Source organism: Schistocerca piceifrons, chromosome 10, assembly GCF_021461385.2.
Source record: "Schistocerca piceifrons isolate TAMUIC-IGC-003096 chromosome 10, iqSchPice1.1, whole genome shotgun sequence".
In the NCBI taxonomy this organism is placed as follows: Eukaryota; Metazoa; Arthropoda; class Insecta; order Orthoptera; family Acrididae; genus Schistocerca; species Schistocerca piceifrons.
The window spans coordinates 72,840,273-72,857,142 of NC_060147.1; positions in this window are offsets into that span (position 1 = coordinate 72,840,273).

The following is a 16,870-nucleotide window of genomic DNA, read 5'->3' on the forward strand; positions in this document are numbered from 1 at the left end:
TGACAGTCCCACCACCCCCGCGCCCCCCCCCCCCCCCCTGCGTACCCCTGGCCCCTGCACAGTGGTTGGCGGCCCAGCTCGCTATCTGCTCTGTATTACGTCTGCACCCCGCCCCCTGCTCTGGGGAAGAAGTGGGCACTGCCGGCCCGTGATGGAATCTGCGACTCCGTCAGCGGCGAATCAGCTCGCCAGAGCCGCTGCCATCTACACTTCCGTCCATTAAAATTTAAGCCCCGTTAACGCCGCATCTGCGTGAAGAGTTCGACAGAGCACTGAAAGACCTGAGCCGAAACAAGGCCCCGCGAGTAGACAACATTCCATTAGAAATACTGACGACCTTGGGAGAGCCAGTCCTGACAAAACTCTACCATCTGGTGAGCAAGATGTATGACACAGGCGAAGTACCCTAAGACTTCAAGAAGAATATAATAACTCCAATCCCAAAGAAAGCAGGTGTTGACAGATGTGAAAATTACCGAACTATCAGTTTAATAAGTCACAGCTGCAAAATACTAACGTGAATTCTTTACAGACGAATGGAAAAACTGGTAGAAGCCGACCTCGGGGAAGATCAGTTTGGATTCCGTAGAAATATTGGAACACGTGAGGCAATACTGACCTTACGACTTATCTTAGAAGAAAGATTAAGGAAAGGCAAACCTACGTTTCTAGCATTTGTAGACTTAGAGAAAGCTTTTGACAATGTTGACTGGAATACTCTCTTTCAAATTCTAAAGGTGGCAGGGGTAAAATACAGGGAGCGAAAGGCTATTTACAATTTCTGCAGAAACCAGGTGGCAGTTATAAGAGTCGAGGGGCATGAAAGGGAAGCAGTGGTTGGGAAGGGAGTGAGACAGGGTTGTAGCCTTTCCCCGATGTTATTCAATCTGTATATTGAGCAAGCAGTAAAGGAAACAAAATAAACATTCGGAATAGGTATTAAAATCCATGGGGAAGAAATAAAAACTTTGAGGTTCGCCGATTACATTGTAATTCTGTCAGAGACAGCAAAGGACTTGGAAGAGCAGTTGAACGGAATGGACAGTGTCTTGAAAGGAGGGTATAAGATGAACATCAACAAAAGCAAAACGAGGATAATGGAATGTAGTCGAATTAAGTCGGGTGATGCTGAGGGAATTAGATTAGGAAATGAGACACTTGAAGTAGTAAAGGAGTTCTGCTATTTGGGGAGAAAACTAACTGATGATGGTCGAAGTAGAGCAGATATAAAATGTAGACTGGCAATGGCAAAGAAAGCGTTTCTGAAGTAGAGAAATTTGTTAACATTGAGTGTAGATTTAAGTGTCAGGAAGTCGTTTCTGAAAGTATTTGTATGGAGTGTAGCCATGTATGGAAGTGAAACATGGACAATAAATAGTTTGGACAGGAAGAGAATAGAAGCTTTTGAAATGTGGTGCTACAGAAGATTTCTGAAGATTAGATGGGTAGACCACATAACTAATGACGAGGTATTGAATAGAATTGGGGAGAAGAGGAGTTTGTGGCACAACTTGACTAGAAGAAGGGACCGGTTGGTAGGACATGTTCTGAGGCATCAAGGGATCACAAATTTAGCATTGTAGGGCAGCGTGGAAGGTAAAAATCGTAGAGGGAGACCAAGAGATGAATACACTAAACAGATTCAGAAGGATGTAGGTTGCAGTAGGTACTGGGAGATGAAGAAGCTTGCACAAGATAGGGTAGCATGGAGAGCTGCATCAAACCAGTCTCTGGACTGAAGACCACAACAACAACAACGCCACATCCGCGTGCTACTAACGCCAAAGTAGTACGAGGATCCAGCATTCAGAAAACTAAAGGGAGGCCCGACCAACAGTGTGAAAAAGAAGACTATTGAGCGTCTACCAAAGGTGCACAAAAAGGATGTTCCTTTGCGCCCTATCGTCAGCAACATAGGTGCTCCAACGTACCAGCTAGCCAAATATTTAACGGCGGAATTAAGCCCTCACGTCGGGAAATGTCAGCGTCACATCACGAATTCTGTACATTTCATTCAGCGGCTGCAGGAGCTACGCCTCCGTAACCAGCACATCATGGTGAGCTTCGATGTGTTCTCTCTTTTCACCAGAGTGCCTCTTGATGACTCTCGTAAGTTGATTAGGGAGAAATTCAACCCGACAATCTTCTTTCCGAATTTGACCTCTCATCAAGATTCTTTCTCTTCGATGGAAACTATTACGTACAAACGGATGGTGTGGCCATGGGGTGTCCCCTGTCACCAGTGGTAGCAAACTTGTTTATGGAGGACTTCGAAGAGAAAGCACTGGAAACTGCAGCACTGAAGCCTATGTGCTTTTACAGATATGTTGATGACACATTTGTCATATGGCCACACGGAAGAGAAAACTACAAGAGTTTCTCCAACATGTGAATTCTCTGCATCTTAACATCAAATTAACCATGGAGGTGGAAGAGAATGATAAACTCCCGTTTCTGGACGTCCTAGTGTATACAGGAAAGAAACGCACAATGATCTGTATCTCCATACTACCAGCTGCCATCATCCTTCACAGCGTGGGGGTGTACTGCGAACACTGGTACACAGGGCCCGCGCAATATCGGATAAGGAAAGCCTACAAGGAGAACGTAACCACCTTAAGGACGTTTTCAAGAGGAACGGATATGACGAGAGTCAAATTCGACGTGCTTTGAGGCAGAATGCACAACCCCAGCAGAGAGAGAACGAAGAGGACGAGAAGACAATCTCGTACCTGCCTTACGCCGGCAAAGTATCCAACAAAATTGGCAGAATTATGGCTCGGAGTAACATCAAATGTGTGTTCCGCCCACATCCGAAAACGCGTGCCCTGATAGGTACAGTAAAAGATGACCGGGCGCTCCGCAAACCGGGTGTTTACCGTATTCCGTGTAAATGCGGTAAGGCATACATCGGGCAAACTGTGCGGACAATCGAAGAAAGATACCAGGAACAGAGAAGGCAAACTGAACTGAAGCAGCCTACAAAATCTGCGGTTCCGGAACATTACGTGGATACTGGAGATACTATGGAGTACGCGAAAACGGAAGCTTTACGGCAGGCCTCGTCTTTTTGGGACTGTGTTCTGAAGGAGGCGAATGAAATACGTGAAGCTGATGGGCTGATCAACAGAGACGGCAGGTTCAACCACATCAAAGTCTGGGACCCATCACTCAGCCAACTAAAAGCACAGCGCCGACCCAAAGTGACTTCCGCGCCCGACGAAGGCCACAGGACATCTGATGGTCCACAGTTCGCATCCAGCAGCCAGTAGCCCGAACCTCCCCACCACCACGCAGCGTCGAGTGTGGCAGGATGCGGGGGAAGGGGTGGGGAGCGATCAGAGTATAAAGGGGAGGAGATTCAGCGGAGACGCTCAGTCTGCAGGTATTACCTGAAGATGATGGCAAGGAACGCCGTCGAAATATCGTGGTTTGAAAACGACTGCACCCGGCTGGACACCCAAGAACAGTACAAGTAGTGCGAAATGTTCTACATGCTCGGGTATGCATTCCAGCGCAATCTGCGTACACCGAAGACGCACGACGATGTGGACGTGCTCTACACGGCTAAAGCAGATTAGGCGTAAAGAAGACAGCTGAGACGATGTAGCAGTAACCTCCACCAGCGACTTCGCAGAACAAGTGGACACTAAATGCGAAAACTCGGCATGTACAGCAGCCAGCGTGACGGAAGAAGCTCCGATCAGCGCATCCTCAACTCCTACACCTCAGAACGCCCAGGTTCCATAAACCATGGGCAGAACTGGAGGCCGACATTACCGCGGCCACGAAGGGTGGCTTCAGCCTGCTGTCGTTGTCTTTCGCCACTCAGACTTCATTGTCACCGAGGTGCCTCCCACAGCGACAAGATGGCGCGAGAAGGCGAAGGCTAACGTGACATCGAGAGACGTCAAAGAAGAGCTGAATAACCTTGGATGTTACGGCGACGTCGACCTGCGTCAGACCTCAAGCATGACCAGAACAATTATTTATTTCAAGTTTCTGCTACCAGTCGAGCCGGCCGGAGTGGCCGAGAGGTTCTAGGCGCTACAGTCTGGAACCGCGCGACAGCTACGGTGGCAGGTTCGAATCCTGCCTCGGGCATGGGTGTGTGTCATGTCCTTAGGGTAGTTAGGTTTAAGTAGTTCTACGTTCTAGGGGACTGATGACCTCAGCAGTAGTCCCATAATGCTTAGAGCCATTTGAACCATTTTTTTTTACTATCAGTCACTTTTTATTTTATGCTTAATCTAACATAATGCATCGCGTTTCGAACATGTTCTGTTCATATTCAGGCGTTTATACATACATACATACATATAGAGAAATGTTACTTAAAAATAAACAGTCTTAAACTAGATTAATCTAGAAGTCTTTGTCCACTGCATTTACTGTAGCTGCTGGTGTGGCATTTGGGGGGAAGGAGGGGGGGGGGGGGACAGTGTATGGCTAGAAATCGAAATCAGTGATGTCTTCTGCTGGTTTTGTTCTTTGTGGTTGACTATGTATATCACAGCTTGTATAGGATGCAGATAGATTTGCATCAGTTATGTGTTATGAAAATAGTGTGAAAGGCTTTTATATGACAGTTGATCACTTGCAGTTTCATCATCATCAAAGAAGAAAACCAACAGAAGACATCACTGATTTCGATTTCTAGCCATACACTGCCCCGCTCCTTCCCCCCCAAACGCCACACCAGCAGCTACAGTAAATACAGTGGACAAAGAATTCTAGATTAATCTAGTTTAAGACTGTTCATTTTTAAGTAACATTTCTCTACATGTATGTATGTATGTATAAACGCCTGAAGAGGAACAGAACATGTTCGAAACGCGTTGCATTATGTTAGATTAAGTATAAAATAAAAAGTAACGTACCAGATACTTGAAATAAGTAATTATCGCACACAGTCACGGTGCACAAACCTAGCCATTATGGCTGAAAATAATTATGACCAGAACAGCCTGTCTTCCTGTTTGTGGGCCCAATCCGACACTTGAAGGACCAAAACATTTTCCACTAGCGGAGGTTTATGCGGAGTGAAGTCCCAGTTGCGCTGACACCTCCAGACATGGAACGGGCGGAGCAGTGTTTACGCTGGTAGCGGATGGGCCACGTGGGGGAAATACTTCGGGAACGCTGTGGCGTGTGTTAAATGCGTGCAAGCGTATGATACGCGCTTCTGCACCAATCCAAGAACCGCCACGCCGACCTGTGGCGACAGAGACCCCGCGACATCGCGACTGCCAGTATATTCTGGGCTGGAGCCACGAAAGGAAGAAGAAACGAAGACGAGAGCGCGGTAGGAAGGCCCGCGGCTGTGCACCTACTGCACCCGCCACTCTACAAACACCACGAGCGCTCGCCCCGAGCATAGGCGTCGCTCCGGCGACAACGGAAAGCCAATCTTTGCACCAGATTCAGATTTCTGCAAGATGTGACTCAATATTGTGTAGCTTCTTTCAGGCTGTATTTCGTTGTAGGTACCTGATACATCTATAAAAAGTATTAAATTACTGCATGAAGAGCAAAAGAAACTGGTACACCTGCCTAGTATCTTGTAGGGCCAGCGCGAGCTCGCAGAAGTGCCACAACACGACGTGCCATGGACTCGAATAATGTCTGAAGTAGTGCTGAAGGGAACTGACACCATTAACCCTGCAAGGCTGTGCATAAATCCGTAAGAGTACAGGGTGGGGGGAGTCGGAGATCTCTGATGGACAACACGTTGCAAGCCCTACCAGATATGCTCAACAATGTTCATGTCTAGGGAATTTGGTGGGCAGCGAAAGTGTTTAAAATCAGAAGAGTGTTGCTGGAGCCACGCTGTAACAATTATGGCGGTGTGGGGTGTCGCATCGTCCTGCTGGAATTGGCCAAGTCCGTCTGGATGCACGACGGACACGAATGAGTGCAGGTGATCGGACGTGACGCTCACGTACGTGTCGCGTGTCAGGGTAGTATCTAGACGTACCAGAGGTCCTGTATCACTCCAACTGCGCACGCCCCACACCATTACAGAGCCTCCACCCTCTTGGACAGTCCCCTACTGACATGCACGGGCGGAAGAGTTGCACTTCTGTCACATCGAACTATTCTCCTCAGTCGCCGTTGGTCACGTTCTTGCAGGATCTTTTTCCGGCCACAGCGATGTCGGAGATTTGATGTCTTACCGGATTCCCGACAGTCAACGTACACTAGTGCCTTGGTGGAACTGGAAAATCCCCCCCACATCGCTATCTCTGAGAAGCTGTGTCTCATCGCTCTTGCCCCGACTATAGCACCGAGTTCAAAGTCATTTAAATATTGATATCTTGCCATTATAGCGGCAGTAACCGATCTAACAACTACGCCACACACTCGTCTGATACAAGCGTTGCCGACCGCAGCGTTGTATTATGTTTAATATATCTCTGTATTTGAATACTTATGCCTGTAGCACTTTCTTTGGCGCTTCAGTGTATAAAAAGAGTTACGTTACTAATATACGACATGAACAGCTAGGGTACCAACACACTTCCCTGTGGCACGTCCGAAACGTAATCCGTCGATGACTCTCCATCCACCTCTGTTTGTAACATATACAATTGTACTTTCGATAATAAGCGTATGTGTGATACTGAGTCACAATTTTCTTCTCCAAAAGTAAATTTCCGAACATAAATCTACAGTTACACCCCTTGAGCCTGCAATGTTTCATGGCGTCATGGTTGTGACCTTTCATGAACCATTACCATTTACTCCATTCTTTTTCTTTTGTTGGGAAATGGTGCGGTGGAAGAAAGACTCGTTAAGCATCAGTATGACGCAAGATTTTTCATATTTTACCGTCATATTCATTCCTCGAAGTAAGAAGCAACAACTCGTGAATCTGAAAATTCTCCAGACAGATGAATAAGAAACAGAGTAAAGATATGACGGTTGTTTTAATGATTCTTGTGCCCTACAGATTCTCTCCTCACTTCAATGGTCGTATGTGTGTGTGTGTGTGTGTGTGTGTGTGTGTGTGTGTATGTGTGTGTATGTCTGTGTGATGGGGCTTGCGGGCGCCTTAAGTACAACGCACAGAACGCTCAAACATCCTCGTGAAGTTGTCAGAAGAGTCCTTTGTTGGGTAGTTGCTGAAATCAGGCTTAACATTCGTACATTATTCGGTCTTGGAGACCCATCAGAGACGCATTCTTTGTCGTTTTCAGATATGATAAAACGAAATCTCGTCATTCTTGATGACTTTTAAATTTCAATTAATTCACTATATGCGTCAAAGCATCGCAGTTTTGTTAGAGTGTCAAGGTGTGAGAGGCAATGTCTCCACACACTTTTCTCTTCTTCAAAACATTCTTGAGACTGTCTTGAACACCTGGTAGAAATGTTCAGTTCGTTGTTCCATTACAATTTGTGACATAACTACGGCCACACGTCCAGTATTTAACGCTGCCTACTAACAACTGACTGCTCAAATCCACATCCGCTGTTGACAGTTGACAGCACAGCTCCTACCGTAGTAAGTGCTCTGAGGTCATTTATACGCCAGGAGTAAAATCAGTCTCTTAATTTTTTGGAAGGATGGTGCATACACGATGGGCTAAATAAAAGTGGCCCGGAAACAGAGTTCTAGAGTACAAAGAAACAAAGCAGAGGAAAGAAAATACAGAACTAACCCGATCATAGCAGATGCCGAAAGTAACCATCATTCATCTCTTATCACATTTGGACCCTTATCAGCAAGCTGCTGAAGGTGGATCGAAGCTGGACTGCTGACATTGCTGTAGTATCATCGGAAATGTTCTGCTGCAGTTCTTGAAGACAATAAGGGTTGTTGCGATCCTCCTTAGACTTGAGGGCTGCCCACACAAAGTAATGACACTGTGACAGATCAGATGACCTGGGTAGCCATCTAGGGTCGCGATCAGACTGACCTCCGCTAACGACTCTGTCGGAGGTGAAGTTTGCGTAAATGTGCGCCAAGGTTCGGTCGGCTGTATGGGCAGTTGCTCCATCCTCTTGGAAGTAACTGTTGGTCTTTTCCTCTTCCCTTAATGCTGCCAAAAATTCACATAAATTCACGTCCAATCCTATCCCCTCGTCAGGGTCACTTTTTTTTCTCCACCCTGTATTACGGTAGTCGAATCTAGATGGATAGTACGCTAGGTGAACGCTCTCTGTGATGCACAAAATCTCCCCTGTAGTGTCTGCTGCTGGAGCTGCATTGACAACTCGGTGACACTCGAGCGTCCTATAAACGAAATTGTAGAGAAATGGGCTGCTTTTCTTTGGATCTTCTCATCTTCATCAGTCCCAGCTGGTGAAGGTCTCAGGCTACGCAGTAATCCTCAAGAAGGAAAATGTACAATAGTTTGTCTCGTTTCTCTCTATGTAGCTCTGAAACAGCGTTAACATTTTTGAAATCGAAGTCGAAACAGACAAGAAATCTGAAAACGATTATTAGTGTCTCATATCTGGAACGTTGTGTCACGTGAATCTGCAGGCTACCGTGGCCGCTGTCACTGAAAGTAAAATCTTCTCGGTTGTTAGGCCGCGTCATATATCTCCTACACGATCGAGGTTTTGATCCCTCCACTGTGATATTCTTTGGGATGTTTAGCTGTTCACAGTTAGCTGCGTAGCGCAGGATCCTGAAGAAGTTCACAGTAGATGGGTCGAAACATCGATCGTGTAGAAACTCACTGCAGGAGAGATTTTGTGCATCACGGAGAGCTTTCACCTAGTGTACTCTCCATCTAGGCCGGCCGGAGTGGCCGTGCAGTCCTAGGCGCTACAGTCTGGAACTGCGTGACCGCTACGGTCGCAGGTTCGAACCCTGCCTCGGGCATGGATGTGTATAATGTCCTTAGGTTAGTTAGGTTTAAGTAGTTCTAAGTTCTAGGGGACTGATGATCACAGCAGTTAAGTCCCATAGTGCTCAGAGCCATTTGAACTCTCCATCTAGATTCGACTACCGTAATACAGGGTGGAACAAATAAAAGTGGCCTGGGCGAGTGGATACGATTTTACGTGAATAATTATGACGTGGAGTAACAACCCAGAAGATTTTTGCCTTCACTGTGTGTTATTCTACACAGTCAGTTTGCTGCTGAACCAGAGTTCTAACTTTCACGGCAGTTGAGAATCAGGGATCTCGAACGGTCCTAAAATTGGAAACTGAGACCAACGAGGACGATGCTGAACCAAATTGGTCCAGAGCTGGAGTCTCCAGTAGCAACCAATATCGAATATCTGTGAATATTTCTTTGGTAAAAAATTATGGAGATTATTGTAAAAATGGCCTTGCTATTTGTCACAAACAGCATACATGCACCAGACCAGGAGAAATATATTTCTTATTTAGGTGTCGGCTCTTCCTCTCTCAAACATGGTCGTTCGAGAGGAAACAGTGTGTGGGTGTATGAAGAGACTCTGTGTTGCGGGAGTGAGAGTAGGGGGTATATGTTTAGAGGAAGAGTTTTTTTTAAGCGAGTACGATGCTAGAGGCAGTAAAAACAAGAGCAATTTCTGGGAACCGCAGAACATAACGAAAATAAAAATGTGCCGGAGAGGGATGTAGCTAGCGGCGGCGGAGGCCACCGAGACTCTTGTATACAGGAAAAGCGGCGGCGCTACATACGTAAATGCAAACAGAAGGCCCGCCGTATTAAAATATATCGGCGCCGGTTTAAAGAATTGTTGCCTGCGCTGGCGCCGGGGGAGAGAGGCCAACGTGCGCGCGTCGGGACTGGCTAAGCCGGCTTGCGGGGGTGGCAAGGGGAGTTTGGGGCGCCGCCGGTATCTTTCACAATTATAAGTTATATATTTAGCAAGAGACTCTGTTATCTGAGAGGGTGTGCCCGCGGGCCGGTGTATAAACTGGCCGCTCGGCTGGGGTTGGCAGGGAGCATGTGTATGTGTGTCTGAGCGTGTGTGGGGGCGCAGGCGGCGTGTAGTAAGAGGGCTAATAGTGATTTGTGGCCGCCTATAGGCAGGCCCTCGCGTTTTGCGTGCGGACTGGACTCCAGCCCCCTCCACGAAGCGCTGGCGCCGTAGCCTCCGACCACTCCAGCGCCCCCTCCCTTCCCCCGGAATTAATGGGAAATTAGTACACGCTGCGCGCGACCAGGTGGAGGGGTTGTGGGCCGAAATCTGGCACTCCTGTGGGGAGCAGGGGGGGAGGGCGGATAGAGAAAGGAGGGGGGGAGAGAGGAAGCGTGTGTGTGTGGCAGATTTTGAGGCTAGTGTGTGTGTGCGCGCGCTAGTCGGCCTCCAGGTTTCCAGTTCACTTTTGCAGCGAGGGAGGCCGTATTGTTAGGGTGGTAGCGGCGCTGTTCGTTTCGTTTAGGCCCCGAGGCTGTAAACGCGGGCGGGGAAGCGGCGGTTGCGTAATAAAGCACTGGCTGCGGGGCGCGCGCTCCGCTTGTCGGACAAATCCAACCCCCTCCGTGTCTGGCTTACCTCGGGTCGTTCATTTTTAGAGCGTGTCGGGTGATTACTTTTTTAACTCGGCGATCATACGCCATCAGCAATGCAGCGCCCCCAGCAGACGAGGAGCGGAAAAAAAGGCAGAACAAGACACCTGTAGCGATTGGCGGGGATAGTCCTGGCACGGTCGCCAGTTGTTTCAACTGTACTGTGCAGTAAGACACGTCCACGGCTGTTCTGCTTCTAATAGTGTCGTCATCTGCTAGTGAACTAACTCTTTCTTATTATTTATTCTATCACAAGGAATAGGCTCTTTTCATGACAAGGGAAAATACAAGGTGCGTCAAAAAATTTATACACACTTTGAAGCGTCATAGAAAATTTATTTCCCGTTCTACAGTGTTACATTTCTGGAAATGGAAAGCTTAAATTCCAATTGGAAAAATAAATGTACTTTGCAAATGTCATTAATGTTCAAACTGGTGGCCTTCAGCATCAATACATTTCTGAGTACAAGTCACCACTGATTTCGTACATCGTACCAAAGTGTCCAATGAGATTTCTGCGCACACCGCCTGAATCTCATTCCAAAGTGTGTCCAGGTTACGTGGTTTACACCTCATTTTTTACTGTGCCCCATAAGAAGAAATCTAGCGGGGTGAGGTCTGGAGAGTGTGCAGGAAACTCGATTGGTCCCCTGCATCCTATCCACTGGCATGGCACATTGTGATCCAGGTATGTTTGAACGTCCCTATGATACGATCTTGTTGGAAAAGAAACACATGATTACCGTATAATGCACGAATGGCAGGGAATATGGAGTCAGCAAGCATTGGTAGGTACGTTTCTCCAGTAACAGTACCTTCAAAGCGGAAAGGCCCAATGAGTCCCCTTGCAGACAAACCACACCACACATTTACATCAGGCAAATTCACAACCTTTTCAACTGTAATGTGAGGATTATCTTCAGCCCAGTACACACAATTGTGCCTATTGACAGTTCCATTGAGTTTGAATTGGGCTTCATCCGACCAAATTATGCTACCCATAAATCCCGATTCACGTCTCACCATCTCCTGAACCCATTAACAAAATTCTAACCATCGATCTGGATCGTCGTCACTTAGCTGTTGCACCAGCCTTGGAAAGTACACACGAAACTTGCCTTTCTTCAGAATGCGTAGCACACTACTAGCACTTACATTACTCTCACCTGCCGCTTGCCTTGAAGATTTTTGAGGCGAACGCTGAAACAGTTCCAAGACCGCAGTTGTGGAATCATCACTTGTAGCTGTACGAGGTCGCCCTGATCGACCTTTATGCACATCACACACTGTTCCACGAATTTCGAATTTGTCTCGTAGACGTGTACTTGTCAACCTTGAAGGTGGTTCTGTACCATACTCACTTCTCCACTGTCTTCGAACCGCAGCTAAATTCTCAAACTTCCAGTGCCGCTTAATTATCTGCTTCCGCGCTTCAAAGCTCAAATGCACTTCCGCCATGTTGCAGTTACTTCCTTGTCACTGCTGCCACCTGCTGAAGAAACATAACATTACGTTCTCACAGATATTTAACCTTGTAGAACGGGAAATAAATTGTGTATGACAGTTCAAAGTGTGTATACATTTTTTTGACGCACCCTGTATTTATCTTTGTTGGCATCTGTCCTTCCTGTCGTTAAGGTCATCATTTAACGTAAAGGTGTGTCTACACAGGCCATATTTCATGACAGTGTGCGGCTGCTGCAGTATCGCCATTACCCTTACCGAAATACATGCAATATCATGGAATACACAAGAAATACTTGCAGCAGCCATTTGCAAGTAGTTTGCGACGTATTGCCTGGATGTTGCTGGTGTTGTCTTCCAAGGCTGAAGAGTTTTATACGGCCCACCCATAGCTACCTCCGTCCTTCTATGGAAAGACTGCCCTCTCACTCTCAGCCCTCCTTCCCCTTCCTCACGCCGAGAGTCCCAAGTCATGTGACATGAGCGGCAAAAACATCATTATTTCACGTTACTTCGAAAGATGCCACAGGTACATAGAAGCATTTATTTAACTGTGGGCTATATGCGTAGAAGTGGGCAAACTAGAAAACCACAATGAGCGGTAAGCAATATATGCTCTCGTGTCCGTCGGCTGTCGTAACTTAATTTATTATTTACTACACAAATTGATTGGTAATGGTGATTGTTGCCGACTTACGTGGTGGGCCTTACTCAAAATGATATTTCATTCAATTTTGATTCACAATTAAATGATTTTGTGCAGTTGTCTCTTTGCTTAATAATATTAATCTTCAGTGGAAATTATTTGTTTCGTTAATGGACATAAGACTCACTGCATCTCAAAACATGAGCATATAAGTTGAACAATGGAACAAACTTTTCATATTAATTTCCTCGGCTAGTCAGTTCACTTTAAAGCAAAAAATATTTACTTATTAATTACAGTTCCGGCCCACACACGCGCGAGAGTATTTCTTCTTACATCCGTTAACCATTGCATTGCAGTCGGAGTCCTGGCTCTGGCTCTCGGCTGTTGTACTGAAAATAAGAATCTTAGAGCTACTTACTTTCTGCAACATCGGGCGGCTGTGGACAAAAATGTATATTATTTAATAGCGGGCGAGTTTTTCGCTTCCGCTTATTTTTGTAAGTTAATATCGCCACGCAATGCCGTCGTTGCCTGCCTCGGCCGCTGCGATTGTTGCACTGTAAATTACTCGAATGCAGGTTAATCAAAGGAAGGCGGACATGATATCGGGATCACCTCTTACAAATTAAAAGTGAGCAATAATATTAAATCAATATATTATCTGTTTAATTAGTACAAATATGCTTACATTTGCCAGAACTCGCGAGATGTCCATCTACACTCAAGCAAGACAAGAGAGCGTTTCTTGTCGTCTCTTTAGATCATTTTGTTATATTTCTTTGCCCACGAAACTTACACAGAGAAATTATTATAATACGGATACATGAGAAAAATACATGTTCGCCTGAGCGGCTAGTGTCGACTTATACTCAATATTTAAATATCTCTTCTTTATAAATACTGTTTTTTAAGTCTTTTAGTATTTCACTGGGTACGGTAAAATGGGAAGAACGAACTCAGAAAGTGGATAGTTTCCATGCAACCGTCTTAGAACACCGACAGTTGTGAACCATAATTATATTCTATACAGGGTTAACTTTTTTGAAACTCCATCATATGTTTTTTTCTGTGCTCTGGGTGGGGACTTACCAATCTTCTTTGTTTATTGTTACAGTCTTCAAGTACACTGTCTGAGGTTACAGCTGTGCAATCGACATACCTCTGTGGATGTCGGAATGACCTGCATCGAGTGACCTTGCCAATAAACAGATTGCCCCCCCCCCCCCCCCCCCACAGATCACGTATATTTAATAATTGTCAAACAACAGATAACTTAATGTACTGAATGAATTAAACAATGGTGGCCCCAACATAAACGAAACATTGGTACTGTAACTCACAAAATTCATAAAGAATGAAACTGAATGAAAGAATGGTGTCTTTACAGCCCTATTCATTACATATCCCCATAGACTTCAAGTTAAACACAAAATGCACAAATAACAAAGAACACTTATATTCGTGAAGTATAAATACATGTTACAACCGAATTAATGTTTTAACACCGTGGCAAAGGTCGGATAATGGATCTGGAGCGAAAAAGCTAGAATCGCCACTCATTTGAGGAAGTGACTAAGTTCGTGGAAGCCACACAATGACTGCCAGTAGTTGATCAAGAAAGGAGAAAAGAACAAAAGAAAGAATCTTGCATGCTCCTACAGCCTTGATTGAGTACATGATGAATCTTCGATTAATAACAAGCATACCTGAAATAAAAAAGTGTAAGCCCTAACGTTAATCTGAAGTCTTCGCGTGCCCCCTACAACTCCGTTTACGAACGCTGCTGTTGCCCACCATACTGGCAGGGAAACTCCATGTCATATGTACTGCATCGAAGCATGCTCTCCCTCAGAGACCGGAGTCGAAACCTATCTCCTGGAATAGCCCCTGTTGAGTCTTGTATGGAAGACTCCCAGGAAGAAGTGAATTATTATTCCTACATTGTGAGTGTGAACCTTCTGCATAATTTTGGTCGCCATTGATGGTGGCTCTGCCTAGTGCCCACCAATCCGAAAAGTTTTAATAGGAGTCTCCGTGTTTAATATAATTATCCAATAGTGGAGATGTTTAACGCTGGAGCTCAGAATCAGACAGCATCTGAATCGTATTACCTTCCCTATTTTGTGTTCCAACAGTAAGACTTCCTCCGTTCCCCCATTCCACAATTTATTTAGGTCGAGCAGTGGCTGCTGCTCAAACAATTTCTTAGCAAAGATCACCAACCTCAATTAGGTTGGCTCCAGTCTAACATCTGTTGGTGCCACGATTCCATGCACGAAGGCGCAGGATGGCCTCCCCTCATACTGCTACATAGATCCCATTACTCAGCTGTCCCTTGGCCAGCGTTTCCCACAATACGGGTCTCGCGCAGGGCTCGGTACTTTACAGTTGTGCACATGATGTAACTGTTTGATTCTGGGAAAAGTCACAATGAGCCTCTGGCACTAGTTGACACCACGCGTTAAAAACACTTTTATTCCTCAACAGCCTCCCGTTGCTTAGGATGCCAGCATTGCTGCCAACTGAGAAAGCGCAGATGTCACATGTCTGGTGGGCCTCAGCTCATGTACAATGCACTGGGCCGAATGGCTTCCTACCTGGCGTCTCTCCTCCATCAGTGATGGTGACACGTGATCGGTGAAAAGGATCCGTGGCTCCCCAGGACAAATGGCTCGAAATAGCCCTCCCGTCTCCGCTCTGCAAGGCTTCGCTCGGGATGCATTCAATGAGATTCTAAGCTACTCATTTAAGTTTTACTCAAGGAGAAGGAATTATCGTGGGATTTTAGTAGCTGGACGTGGGTATCACTGACGTTAACTTTACCAATAATCATACTTTCGTTTCTAGGCTGGAATTAATTTAAAATAGATGGGTTTATAGATTCAATTTGAATTTTATTATCATGCGTGGCAGTTTTGATATAATCGGTCACAAATGGCTCTGAGCACTATGGGACTTAAACTTCTGAGGCCATCAGCCCCTAGAGCTTAGAACTACTTAAACTTAACCAACCTAAGGACATCACACACATCCATGCCCGAGGCAGGATTCGAACCGGCGACCGTAGCAATCGGTCACACATCAGTTCCTTTTCACGCCCCGAGACTCTGGTCGTACATGTATCGCACTTAAGAAATTCGTAGTTCTCTCACGATGCTGGTGATCCACAATAAAATATTAAGATAAAAGTTATTTAAAATTACATTAATGGACTGCTTGCGGTTTTCCACCAAAGCGTAGCTAGCGCTTGGTACGAAAGAGGCATATCAGTGAGATTCATAAATTTAGACAACGTTATCTAAGAAGTGCAGCAATCTGGTGCTATATTTAGATTAAACATCGACAGTCGAGAATGCAATAATATTTGTTTATTTACCGGTTTCGGACTGTGTTAAAGCCGTCGCCAGAATTTGTTGCCCCGTATGGGTGGTGCTGGTTCTGACATACGATAGTAAATCGTACACAGCCACCTAAAGTACAAGTTATGTTCATTTCCATTTACGTTCCTAAATTCATCATCGCCTATGTAAATCTGATATGAGTAAAAGTACACGGATCGGAGCCATGAACACACGAATGACGCCAGTCACATCTAGACTTACATAGGTGGCTGTAGACATTCTTCCTTCCATATAGCGGAGTTCCTGTTTTATCCTGAGGTAACGCAGTGGCTGCATTTATGCCCCGTTGTACACTTACCAGCTGGCAGCCAGCTGTTGAACAGCCACAGGCTCATCGGTCCGTAGTAAACCATGTATCTCGAATTGAGAGCGTTGGTTTGGGTGCTAAGCTATGGACGTAATTGTATTTCCTATCTTTGCAACATTGTAATTTCTCCTTGCTCCTGTTCTTTCTTTCTTCTGGGAGTTACGGGGCAGCTGGCCCTTGGGCGCTGCTGAGCATTGCCCCTGTTGCCCCAACCAGGTCACGTCCCTGTAGGAATGCGCCAGCCGTCTCCCGGACACTGTGCATTCAACAATTGCTTTCAGTCCCGAATGGCTGATAAAAACGACTTGGACAATGATAACCATTATTATCAATCAATAACAGAATACCTATTACTATAGGTTGCCCGTCTTAAGGTGACTGCAATGTAATGAAAAAGAATTATACCAGACGCTTTTCGCGCTCTTTATAAAGCATCTTCCATAGTTATTCTGCAAATTGGATACATACGTTTGCATATTTTTGATTGTTTTAGTTTTAAAACAGCGTTTTGCTTATAAAGTTGGTCTGCAAGTTACTTACGGTGTTTCTTTATTTATTCTGCTGCTTCCCTTCTGGTTAGCAGCGG